The sequence below is a fragment of the Aquarana catesbeiana genome, linkage group LG02 (assembly GCF_042186555.1).
Source record: "Aquarana catesbeiana isolate 2022-GZ linkage group LG02, ASM4218655v1, whole genome shotgun sequence".
In the NCBI taxonomy this organism is placed as follows: domain Eukaryota; kingdom Metazoa; phylum Chordata; class Amphibia; order Anura; family Ranidae; genus Aquarana; species Aquarana catesbeiana.
The window spans coordinates 182,560,052-182,573,010 of record NC_133325.1 but is presented as its reverse complement, the minus strand read 5'-3'; the positions used below and the strand labels follow the sequence as shown (position 1 = coordinate 182,573,010).

The 12,959-nt window shown below is 46.2% G+C and overlaps 1 protein-coding gene across 3 annotated transcripts in view; it reads left to right on the top strand.

Annotated features, from left to right (window-relative positions):
- The window catches only part of RNF41 (ring finger protein 41), a 154,141-nt gene that overhangs the window by 76,345 nt on the left and 64,837 nt on the right, over nucleotides 1-12,959 (top strand). The window lies entirely within an intron of this gene.

The window sequence follows — 12,959 nt, the reverse complement described above, 5'->3', positions numbered from 1 at the left end:
TTATTTATTTAATATGAAAACAAAATCAAGAACACTGGGACATGACATCAAAATATCTGGAGGAAAGTTCAAAACTAATCTTTGGAGTATTTTATTGAAAGGGTAGTTGATGCTTGGAATAGACTTCAACAGAGGTAGTGAGCCAGTCAACAGTAAATGGTTTCAAATGACAATAGTGTACTAAAGCGCTAATATGATGTGATTCAATTGCTGTGAAATTATACTAAAAAATCATATGTAATATTCAAAGAAATAATAATGAAAGATATTCAAGGAGATACTAAAATACCACTCAAATGAAATTGTAATAATATTAATGAAATAAGTGTGCTAAATAAACTTCCTAATGTGTGCTAATATGTAAGGCAGATAGCAGAGCTACACCATATAAACCTTAAGCAATAGTATATAGGGCATATGATAGTCCCAGATGGATATATAATCCAAATCCAGCGATTATTACAAAACAAAATTAAAATGAAAAAAATGTCACAATTCCAGAGTGCTTATCTTCCTCAATAAACTTCATTCAATAGATGTTATAACTTCACCCTGGGTTTTGTTCCCTGTATAGTCAGCCTATTTGTTATACAGATCTCCGGTGGTAAGTTTTGTTCATGCAACCAAAAGAAAAGATATCATTGCACAATGAACCTTAGCATTATATCAATCTCCTTGCTGCATGTAAATAAATGCACTCGCTTTGTGTTACACAACATCTGCGCATAAGGCAGTCAGCCGCTCACCGCGTTCTCTCTCCTCGCACTGTACTCTGTGTACCGATCAGGCACATCGGATGACGTCACTGGCCACTATTGCTTAAGGTTTATATGGTGTGGCTCTGCTATCTGCCTTACATATTAGCACACATTAGGAAGTTTATTTAGCGCACTTATTTCATTAATATTATTAGTAAATGGTTTCAAACATGCTTTGGACAAACATAGGTCTATACGTGGACAAAAAAAGTTAATCAGAAAAACAAAAAATACAAAACCTGTATAAATACTGTCAGACTATGGACTACTCAGTCCTTCTTTTTTTTTTTTTTTCTGCCATCACTTTTCTATGTAATATCTTATGAAATTTTCTGTATATTGTGCATAAATGAACAATAAAGTGAAACTCTTGTAATTTCTCGCCTTTTTGCGTTCTGCCGACTGCTAGTAGCATCTGCTACAATGGCACAGAGATAGTGGGGTTTATTTACTAAAGCTGGATAGTGCAGAATTAGGCTCACTTCTGCATAGAAACCAATCCGCTTCTAACCTCAGCTTGTTCAATTAAAGCGGAGTTCTACACAAAATGGAACTTCCGCTTTTCGGAACCCTCCCCCCCTCCGGTGTCACATTTGGCACCTTTCAGTGGGGAGGGGGTGCAGATACTTGTCTAAGAGAGGTATTTGCACCCACTTCCTGGCATAGACTCCAACGGAGTCTACGCCTCTTCCCATCCCTCCGCGCTGTTTTCTGGGAAACACACAGGTCCCGGGAAATAGCGGGGACCAGTTACGACGTGCAGCGCAACTCGCGCATGTGCAGTAGGGAACCGGGAAGTGAAACCGCAATGCTTCACGCTTCACTTCCTGATTCCCTCACCTAGGATGGCGGCGGCAGCTGCCGAGAGTCGAGCAAGTGATTGGCGTCGGCTGCCGACATCGCTGGACCCTGGAACAGGTAAGTGTCCATTTATTAAAAGTCAGCAGCTGCAGTATTTGTAGCTGCTGGCTTTTAATCCTTTTTTTTTTTTTTTTTTTTTTTTTTTTTTTTTTTTTTTTTTTTTTTTGTAGGTGGACTCCAGCTTTAGGCTTTGGCAATAAAACCCGGAAGCTTGGCTTCTATGAAGAAGTGAACCTGATTTTGCACTCTTTAGCTTTATTAAACCCCACTGTGTTGCTTAACATATTATGTTAAGGGGGCATTTTGATGGGCACATTTTAGGTTAAGGGGCACTCTGATGGGCCTAACAAAATATGCCCATCAGCGTGCACCTTAACTGATAGCCGCCCGCCCACTGTCATATGACGGTGGGACAAGGCAGTTCTCGTTCTGGGCGGACGTCATATGACGTGATCCACTAGGGGGCGCGTGCCCGCCGCGTCACTGGGGACCCAATGTCCGCCAGGCACCCGCGATTGCCCAGTAACTCCCAGCCACTAGGGGGCGCGTGCCCGCCGCGTCACTGGGGACCCAATGTCCGCCAGGCACCCGCGATTGCCCAGTAACTGAGCAGGACTGTGGATCTGTGTGTGTAAACACACAGATCCACGTCCTGTCAGAGGAGAGGAGACGATGGTGTGTCCCTTGTACATAGGGACACAGATTAGTCACCTCCCTAGGACACACCTTTAACCCCTCAATCACCCCCTAGTGTTAACCCCTTCCCTGCCAGTCATATTTCCACAGTAATCAATGCATTTTTATAGCACCGATCACTGTATAAATGTGAATGGTCCCAAAAAATGTCTGATATGTCCGCCTCTATATCGCAGTCACAATAAAAATCGCAGATCGCTGCCATGACTAGTTTAAAAAAAATAATAAATAAAAATGCTATATATATCCCCTATTTTGTAGACGCTATAACTTTTGTGTAAACCAATCAATATACGCTTATTGCGATGATTTTTTTTTTTTCCAAAAATATGTAGAAGAATACATATCGGCCTAAACTGAGGAAAAAATTTGTTTAAAAAAAAAAAATTGGATATTTATTATAGCAAAAAGTAAGAAATTGTTTTTTTTCAAACTTGTCCCTCTTCTTTTGTTTATAGCGCAATAAAAACCGCAGAGGTGATCAAATACCACCAAAAAAAAGCTCTATTTGTGGGGAAAAAATTATAAAAATTTAATTAGGGTGCAGTGTTGCATGACCGCGCAATTGTCATTCAAAGTGCGACAGCGCTGAAAGCTGAAAAATGGCTTGGGCAGGAAGGGGGTGAAAGTGCCCTGTATTGAGGTGGTTAACAAATTATGCCCCACATTACCTTTAGGGCAGGAGTCGGCACATTCGGCAAGCTGCAGGGGGGGTGGAAGCTGCAAGATATACCTCACAAGTGGGAGCTGCGAGCAGCAGGGGGGCGGGACGCGCATGTGACGTGTCGGACAGGAGTGAGACCCGCAGTCAGAAGCAGGAGGCGGGGCGCACACACAGTGTTGCTGGGCAACCCGTGATCCCAGCAAACCAATGACTGCTACTACACTGGCGGTCCAGGCTCAAGCGTGGACCGCCATTTAGTGACGGCTGGTGTAAGCCCTTGTCTGCTTTTTACCTGGCCCTGCTTAGTGTTCACTCCCCGAAGATATACTTCATATTCCCATTGCACACATTCCTGGTGTAAGCTCTCGAGGTTTGGGTGCTGCAGCAACAACCAGCTGGGTACTGGTTTCAAGTCACAACGTAGATATTTGCCAGCACACCGAGGATCAGCACAAAGTGGCGTCCAAACGGGTAGTTTATTGCATGATCACAACACAAAGGTCAGGACCCCTTCATCAAGCATGTGATAAACGTGGGATAACAGTGGAAAGAATTTAAATAACCATCAACCAATCAGAAAATAAAGAAAACCAAAGCTCCTCCCACCCTAGATAGGTATGTCACAAATCCCACCAAAAAAGACTCAAAGGGTTAACATAATTAAAACGGATCCAAAAAAAGTATGTAAAGAAGGGGTTAACAAACAACCTGTGTTTTTGTCATATAGGAATTGATATTGTGGATCATAAGTCACTAAAAGGGCGGGCCCATTGCTAGGGAACATAAATATGGATCGCACGATCTAAATATCGATCGGCGCCAGTGTAGGCAAGAATTAGTTACATGAACACGGCAATCGCTGATTGCGCATGCGCAATGCGGTGGTAATCAAGCAACAGGGACGCCGTGGTGCCGCCAATGCCATGGAGACGCATGACATCAGAATACCCCGGCCCGACCTAGATTGGCGCGTGTGGGGTAGATGTTTGCCAGTACGTTCAGACTACAGCTGTCATCGCCGGCTGCGCGTGCGTGATGCGCCAGCGGTGACCAAACGGGACGCTGCAGTGTTGGGGCCGGATGATGCTGGCTGGCCCTGCCCATCGGGGCAGACTGCATCCAATCCAGGGAGGGGGAGTGAATGTGGGAAACGTGAGTGATGCAGGAAGAGAAAAACAGGAAGTGAAAGAACTAAAGAAAGAGAGAGAAAAACAAGAAAGGAATATAGGAATTTGGAGAACCAAAAGAGATGGTTGAAAACAGATGAGAAAGTAAAGTCAAGAAAAGAGATGCAGGGAGCCAAAGAAAAGAGACAGGGACAACAATAGTGACTATCCCTAGCAACGGGCCTGCCCTTATAGTGACTTATAATCCACAATACCAATTCCTATATGACAAAAACACAGGTTGGTTTTTATGTTAACCCCTTCTTTACATTCTCCCCTCTTTCGTCTTTCAGGACAGCACACTTGAGAGACCTCGGATCCTCCCCTATTAGGAAACACCGCCTCCACCAGACTTTTAAGTCGCCCCTTCCCTTTAGCCCGTCAGTTTTGGTGTTTCCTCCAGGAGGGAGACATCGCTAGGAACCTGGGCCATATCAGCTGGTGAGGCTGAGGCCGGTACGATCGTTGGAAAGGAGAGACAGAAGTCTCTCATTCACAGCAGTACGGATGGGGAATCTGGCTACCTGCTGTAGCATTGCACTCCCTGTCCTCCCTTGGGGAATGCGAAGGCCTGGGAGTTTGTTTTTCCGCTGCCTGGGGAAGGCGATATGAAGGTGCCCAGATTCCCCTCACTCTGAGAGTCAGCATGGAGCAACGCTGAGTCGGATGACGGGTGACGTCATTTCCGACGGGAAGGGCACTTCCGTTCGGACAGCGGCTTCCGGTTGCAGGACGGATAAACGAATGGTGCGACGGCTGGTGCGGGCTCCATTAAAGCTGAAGTGTCAGACAGAGGAGCATTCTGAGGCAGACCACTCCCCTGGCCAGAGGGATGTCAGAGACGGATGGTTCCCGTTCTGTGTCGGGTGATGCCAGCACCAGCCACACTAAGGTAAGTGGAACCCTGGGGTGGTGTTCCCTTACCTTATTCCCACTTAGCTCCATGGGATAAACCCCCCTCTTAGTGGTCAGAGGGGAGGAGAGGCACGTCTGGGACCCTGGTGGTGGTTGGTCCTGGGGGGGTGCACTCCTGGTGTTGGTCACTTGTTTTTTTTTTGTTTTTAAAGACTGTTGCTGATGCCGGCGCTTGTTTTGTCATTCCAGGACAAACCCGCGGAAAAGACCAAGCCCTTACATGTGTCCAAAAGAAAGTGCCCATCATGTAGAAGTACTTTAGGAGAGTCCTGGGGGAAGGTTTTGTGCAAGAAATGCATTGAAGGCTTAGTTAAGGAACACTCTATGGAACAGAGCTCTGACCTGGCAGCTTCTGTTAAGGAGCTTTCCAGCACTTTTCAATCTTTCAAAACATTGTTTGAAAATTTTCAGCCTATACAGCCCCCAGCAGGTCCTCTGCCAGCACAGCAAGATGTCGCACCTGGTCCTTCAGGTCCCTCAGTCAGTGAGGAGTTACCGGGGGTTTCCAGAGAGGCTTTAGAGGATGAATAGGATGGTGCATCTTCACATTCCTCAGGCGAATCAGATGGAGAGAAGGTGGATGGCGAGTCCTCCAGAACCTCCCGATATAAACTTTCCTTGGAGGAGGTGAAGGAGCTCTTGGGAGCAATCCACACCACCCTAGGTATCCAGGAGGAGAAAAAAATCTGTCTCTACATGACCGAATGTACGTGGGTCTTGGAGAGCAGAAGAAAAGGGTCTTTCCGGTACATGAGGTCCTAGTAGATACCATTAAAAAGGAATGGCGGGACCCAGAAAGGAAACCTTTCTTTTCTAGAGCGTTAAAGCGCAGATTCCCTTTTTCAGAGGATGAAGCTGCTGTATGGAACAAGTCACCTAGACTGAATGCAGCCTTCTCTCAGGTATCCAGAAAAACAGACTTGGCGTTTGAAGATATGGGGGTGCTAACAGATCCCATTGACAAACGGACGGATTCTCTACTTAGAAAATCCTGGGATTCCTCTTTAGGCAACCTTAAGCCGGCCATGGCTGTCACAGTGGTGGCACGTAACATGGAGCACTGGCTAACACATATAAAAGCTCATATTGAAGCTGGAACCGCTAAGGAGACCATTCTCTCCTCTTTCCCAATGCTCTTGAAGGGGATCGCATACATTGCTGACGCCTCGGTGGAGTCGGTCCACATGTCTGCTAGATCTTCTGCCTTGGCCAACTCAGCCAGGAGAGCCCTTTGGTTAAAGACCTGGCAGGGGGACAATGCTTCAAATAAACTTTGCGGGATCCCTTTCACTGGGGACTTGCTGTTCGTTCCGGATCTGGAGGTGGTCCTTGATCGAACGGCCTGATAAAAAGAAGGCATTCCCCTTGAAGAAAGTTGGGAACAGCCTAAAAAGAAGACTCGTTCGCAACGGAAGTTTAATTTTCCTAGGGCAGAGTCTCAGAAAAAAGTCTGGACCAACAAGGGCAGAGGGCGCGGGGGAGCGATTTTTCGCCCTCCTGAACAGCCCCAAAAGCCCCAATGACGGGTTAACCCCAGTGGGAGGAACACTGGGGGCATTCCTCCCACAGTGGGAGTCAGTTACCTCCAATCAGTTTATTCTGGGGATCGTAAGGAGTGGTTACAGATTAGAATTCTCAAGTCCCCCCCACACAGACTGCTGGTTACGGGCTTGCCAAAGTGTGCGGAGAAGGCAGCGGCATTAATAGCTTCACTGGAGGATCTAGAGCGGCAGGATGTGATATCACGTGTCCCATCCGGAGAAATGGGCAGGGGTTGCTACTCCCACAACTTTGTGGTTCGGAAGCCTTCAGGGAAATTCAGGCTCATCCTGAACTTAAAGCCCCTGAACCTATCAATCTCCTACAAGAAGTTTCGGATGGATTCAATTTTTTCTGTAAAAACACTACTTCCTCCGAATTGCTACATGGCGTCCATAGATCTAAGGGACGCCTATCTGCACATTCTGACTGCAGAGGACAGTCAGAAGTTCCTCAGGCTGGCGGTAAGGTCCGGGGAGGAAGTAGAGCATCTTCAGTTCCAGGCCCTCCCCTTTGGGCTCTCCTCGTAGCCTCGGATATTCACCAAAGTTTTGGCGGAAGTTCTGGCGTTTACGCGCCTTCGGGGAATTTCGGTAGTCGCATACCTGGACGACCTGCTCCCTCCCCAGAGCAGCTTGTCCAGGATTTGCAAGTAGCGAGAGGTATACTTTAACATCTGGGATGGCTCCTAAACTTGGAGAAGTCCAGCCTGGTTCCATCCCAGAGGATTACATTCCTAGGTTACATCCTGGACTCAATCCAACGGAGAGTCTTTCTTCACGAAGAAAAAATTGCCAAAATAGACAGGGCCTTGGCAGTTCTGCAGGGCAATCACCAAATCACCATAAGAAGGGCCATGTCAGCCTTGGGATTGCTGACAGCTGCCCTCCCAGCAGTAAGGTGGGCAGGAGTGCACTTCCTCCCTTTACAGTGGTTCATTCTGAAAGTTTGGGACCACACTCAGAAGTCCTTGGACTCGGCGGTCTTCATTCCTGTACGAGTGAAGAGATCCCTGTGGTGGTGGAGAAAGGCAGCAAACCTATCGCAGGGTCTGGTGTGGGTTCTGCCTGTGTCCAAAATTGTGGCACCGGTTGGGGTGCACACCTGGGGACGAGTCTGGCACAGGGTTCCTGGGGGGTCGAGGACGCAGTACAGTCCTCGAACTGGAGAGAACTGAGGGCCATTTTTCTGGCTCTCAGAGCCTTCCAACAGGATCTCCAGGGACATCATGTACAGATCCGTTCAGACAATTCCTCAGCGGTCGCTTATGTAAACCGACAGGGGGGCACCAGGAGCAGTTCCCTTTGGGGTCTGACGGAGATAATTTTCAGTTGGGCCGAGGTCACGGTACTCTCTCTATCGGTGGTTCACCTGAAAGGGGAGTTAAACCAGAGAGCAGACTTCCTCAGCCTGAGGAAGTTGAAGGAAGGCGATTGGGTCCTCAATCAAGTCCTCTACAAGATGATTAACGAAAAATGGGGGATCCCATGTGTGGACCTTTTCGCTTCAGGGGAAAACAAGAAGGCCCCCCTCTTTTTCTCCCTGAACCGCTGGGACGAGGCGATAGGGGTGGATGCTCTGTCTCAGAGCTGGGATTTTGCCAAATGCTATGCCTTCCCCCCCCCTCCGGTTCTGTTGCCTGTGGTCTTGAGAAAATTCCAGTTAGAGGACACGACCCTAATCCTGATAGCTCCACACTGGCCCAGGAGGCCATGGTTCTCGGTCCTAAGGAAACTGGCGGTGGAACCACCCTGGATTCTACCGGTCCAGGAAGGTCTATTCTATCAAGGCCCAGTCTGCTGCCCTCAGGTGGAGAGGTGGAATCTGGCTGCCTGGCTACTGAAGAGGACTTGCTGAGAAGTAAGGGGTTTTCCGAAGGACTGATAACAACTGTTCTGAATTCTAGAAAAAAGGAGACGCGCAGAATCTATTTGAAGGTCTGGAAGAAATTCAGTTCTTGGTGCGCAAAGAGCTCCTTTAATGTTCGCAGTCCAGTAGCAGTGCTAGAGTTCCTACAGAGTGGGGCAGATAAGGGGTTGGCACTTAGTACCCTTAAAAGTCAGGTGTCGGCTTTAAGTGTATTCCTTGAACAACAGCTAGCAATGGATCCCTGGATATCCAGGTTTTTCAGAGCTTTAAGTAGGCAGAGACCAGTCAGCTCTTGCCCCTTTTCTGGTATGGGATCTATCCTTAGTACTACAGGCCCTTACAGAGGGTCCTTTTGAACCTATTGAGTCTTGTACGGTGAAGTTTTTAACCCTCAAGACGGTTTTCTTAGTAGCTATCACTATTGCAAGGAGGGTCAGCGAGCTACAAGCCCTCTCTAGGAGGGCACCTTTCTTTCAAGTTTTTCCGGATAGGATTATTTTTAAAACCGATCCGGCCTTTTTTCCAAAGGTGGTTTCGGAATTTCATAGAAGCCAGGAAATTTGTTTACCCACTTTTTGCTCAAATCCTGTGAAGGAACAGGAACAGGTCTTCCACAATTTAGATGTCAGAAGATGTGCGTTAAGGTACCTGGAGGTTACGGAGCAGTTTAAGAAATCCGACTCCTTTTTTGTTTCCTTTTCAGGGGCAAGGATGGGTTCCAAAGCCTCTAGACACACTATAGCCAGATGGCTAAGATTAGCTATCAGTCAAGCCTATATAGCAAAGGGGGTGGAAGTTCCGAAAGGTATTAGGGCTCATTCCACTAGGGCTATGGCAACGTCACAAGCAGAGTGGGCAGGTGCTACACCCGATCAGATCTGCAGAGCAGCAACGTGGTCAAGTTTTTTAAGACTTTCGTTAAGCACTATAGACTGGACTTATTGTCTGCCCAGGACCAGGCTTTTGGGCGAAAAGTTCTGCAGGCAGTAGTCCCACCCAATGTAAGTGCTCGCTTATCCTCAAGTGTGCTGTCCTGAAAGACGAAAGAGGGAAAATCGAAGTTACTTACCGGTAACGTTTTTTCCAGGAGTCTTTCAGGACAGCACCGGTACCCACTCAGATATTGTCTTGCCACTAGGACGTGAGAGCATCAGGAATATAAATGTTATGTGTTCTTATGTCTCCCTAGACTGGCCGGAGGTTCTCGTGCAAAAACTAATGGGCTAAAGGGAAGGGGAGACTTAAAAGTCTGGTGGAGGCGGTGTTTCCTAAGAGGGGAGGAGCCGAGGTCTCAAGTGTGCTGTCCTGAAAGACTCCTGGAAAAAACATTACCGGTAAGTAACTTCGATTTTTGGATCTGTTTTAATTATGTTAACCATTTGAGTCTTTCATTTTTTTTTTTTTTTTTGGCGGGATTTGTGACGTCATACCTATCTGGGGTGGGAGGAGTTTTGGTTTTCTTTATTTTCTGATTGGTTGATAGTTATTTAAATTCTTTCCACTGTTATCCCACATTTATCACATGCCTGATGAAGGGGTCCTGCGTGACTCCCAAATGTTGCACCTTTCTTGTATTGTGATCATGCAATATACTACCCGTTTGGACGCCACTTTGTGCCGATCCTTGGTGTGCTGGCAAATATCTGCTTTGTGACTCCCCCAAGATGGCATGGTTATGGGACTCGTGGAAGGCTGACCTACCTGACCTCGATAGTGAGGACTGTCTTGAGGATAGTACCAGATTGCTGATCGCCTCTCGAGACAAACTTATTTAGATAAAATGACTGCATAGGGTTTATTATACCCCTCTAGAAACTACTTGGCATCTACCCTCAGAGGTCACAAGCCTGCACACTATGTGGGGGTGATAAAGGTACATATTGCCATATGTTCTGCAGTTGTCCAGCAGTGGCTCGATTTTGGAGTGAAGTGAAGTTGAACTCATTAATTTCTGCCTCCAGCTGTCCCAGTCTCTCCAGAACTGGTATTACTGGGAATACAGGATGATCAACAGAGGTCTAGGTGCACCAAACTTACTATTTATTTTATTTAAGGTACTTGTATAGCGCCGTCAATTTACGCAGCGCTTTACATATACATTATACATTCACATCAGTCCCTACACCCTCAAGGAGCTTACAATCTAAGGTCCCTAACTCACATTCATACATACTAGGGCCAATTTAGACAGGATCCAATTAACCTACCAGCATGTCTTTGGAGTGTGGGAGGAAACATGCTAGAGAAAATTGAGTACTGTCCGTGATACTTTTTTTATTTGCACTAACATACAAATAGATGCTATAGAAATTATTCTCAAGTGGAATGCCTGTTCCCCTCCCTCCCCGTAGGTTCATGGGGGGTAAAAAAATCGCTTAACGCTGCTCTTCTTCTGTATAAGTTAACCTATATAGGCAGGAAATGCGCTAAAGTCTGATAGCGTATGGCTGCCATGTACAGATTAGATTGGGGGTGTCTTCCCCCTCTGTATCCAGGGTACCTGGTGGTGGCTGCGATGCCCTCTTTTATGCACTTAGTTATATTGTAGATTGAGTACTGTTATCCTCGCAAGTTTTCTATGTGGTGTACTTGCTTGTCTTATGTTACTGAGACTTTGCCTATTCTACCATTGTCAATGGGAAATGTACTACTTTTGATTACTTCCATTCTACTGATTTTGTACCATGCCTTTTTGTTTCAATAAAGGAATATTGTTAAAAAAAACTAAATGCAGTAACATGGAATGGCAGGTAGATATTTCTACGTATTGGGAACTGTGAGCTATTACTACTGTAAAGGTGTGTGTGGTTTTTTTTTTTGTTTTTTTTTTTTTTTGTTTTTTTCATTTAGGATTTAAGATATAAAAATATTGACCATAATTTTGTAATCTGTGCTCCAGTGCAATTTAACCAATTCAGCCCCGGAAAGTTTACCCCCCCCCCCCCCCCCCCCTTCATGAATACAGCACTGCATTACTTTAACAGACAGTTGAGCAGTTTTTTTTTTTTTTTTTTGTTAGTAATGGCGGCGGTCAGCGATTTTCAGCTGGGCTGCGACATTGCGGTGGACAAATCGGATACCTGACGACAATTTTTTTTTTTTTGTTTTTTTTTTTTTGACACTCTTTGGCGACCGGTGACACTAATACAGTGATCAGTGCTAAAAAAAAATGAACTGTAACTATACTAATGACACTGGCAGGGAAGGGGTTAACATCAGGGGCGATCAAAGGGTTAAGTGTGTCCCTAGGGGGTGCTTTCTGGCAGAACGGCGGTCTGCCTTTTTACTTAGGCAGCCCCGATGATTGGCTCCCGTTTGTGTCGGATCACAACGGGAGCGGGTCGCGAACAAATGCCCAAGACCCATGCATAAAATCTCGTACAGGTACATGACTTCATGCAGGAGGACCGCCCTGCCACAGTATATCTGCGTGGGGCAGTCCAGAAGAGGTTAAATTGCCTAGCTGTGTACATTTAGTATTAAGTGGGCATTTAACTACTTGCCAACCGGCTCACGCCGATATGTCGACAAAGTGGCACGGGTGCACAAAATTATGTACCCGTACGTCATTGCATAAACGGCAGCTAGCGGGCGCGCGCCTCCCGTGTACTCTGTCCGCTGGTAGCCCGCGATCGTGACACAGAGGCAGAACGGGGAGATGCTTATGTAAATAAGGTATTTCCCTGTTCTGCCTAGCACCATGACAGGGATCTACTGCTCCCAGTGATCGGGAGCAGTGATCTCTCTCATGTTGTAGTGAGCCCATCCCCCCTACAGTTAGAACACACTGAGAAAACACACGTAACCCCTTGATCGCCCTCTAGTATTTTAACCCCTTCCTTGCCAGTGACATTTACACAGTAATCGGTGCGTTTTTATAGCACTGATCGCTATATAAATGCCAATGGTCCAAAAATAGTGTCAAAAGTGTCTGATCTGTCCGCTGCAATGTCGCAGTCACGATAAAAATCTCAGATCACCAGCATTACAAATAAAAAAAATAAAAAAAAAAAGTTCCATAAATCTATCCCCTATTTTGTAGACAATATAACTTTTGTGCAAACCAACCAATATAAGTTTTTGTTTTTTTTGCGCTTTTATAGCGCAAAAAATTAAAACCGCAGAGGTGATCACATACCACCAAAAGAAAGCTCTGTTTGTGGGGGGGGGGGGGAGGACCTCAGTTTTGTTTGGGTACAACGTTGCACGACTGCGTAATTGTCGGTTAAAGAGGCGCAGCGCTGTATCGCCAAAAAAGGCTTGGTCAGGTAGGGGGTTAATCCTTCCAGGGCTGAAGTGGTTAATGTTTAGACATATATCCTGTGGAGTATGTGGTAGGTATTCCCGCGCTGCGATAAAAAAGAAGAGGTTATAACTGCTGAAAAGCACTGGAAGGTTACTCCATAACCACAAGAGAAAATCAAAAACAAAAAATAATGCTGCGCTGTTAGGTAGTACTAGGGGTAATAACTAGTGTGCAGATAAACTAGA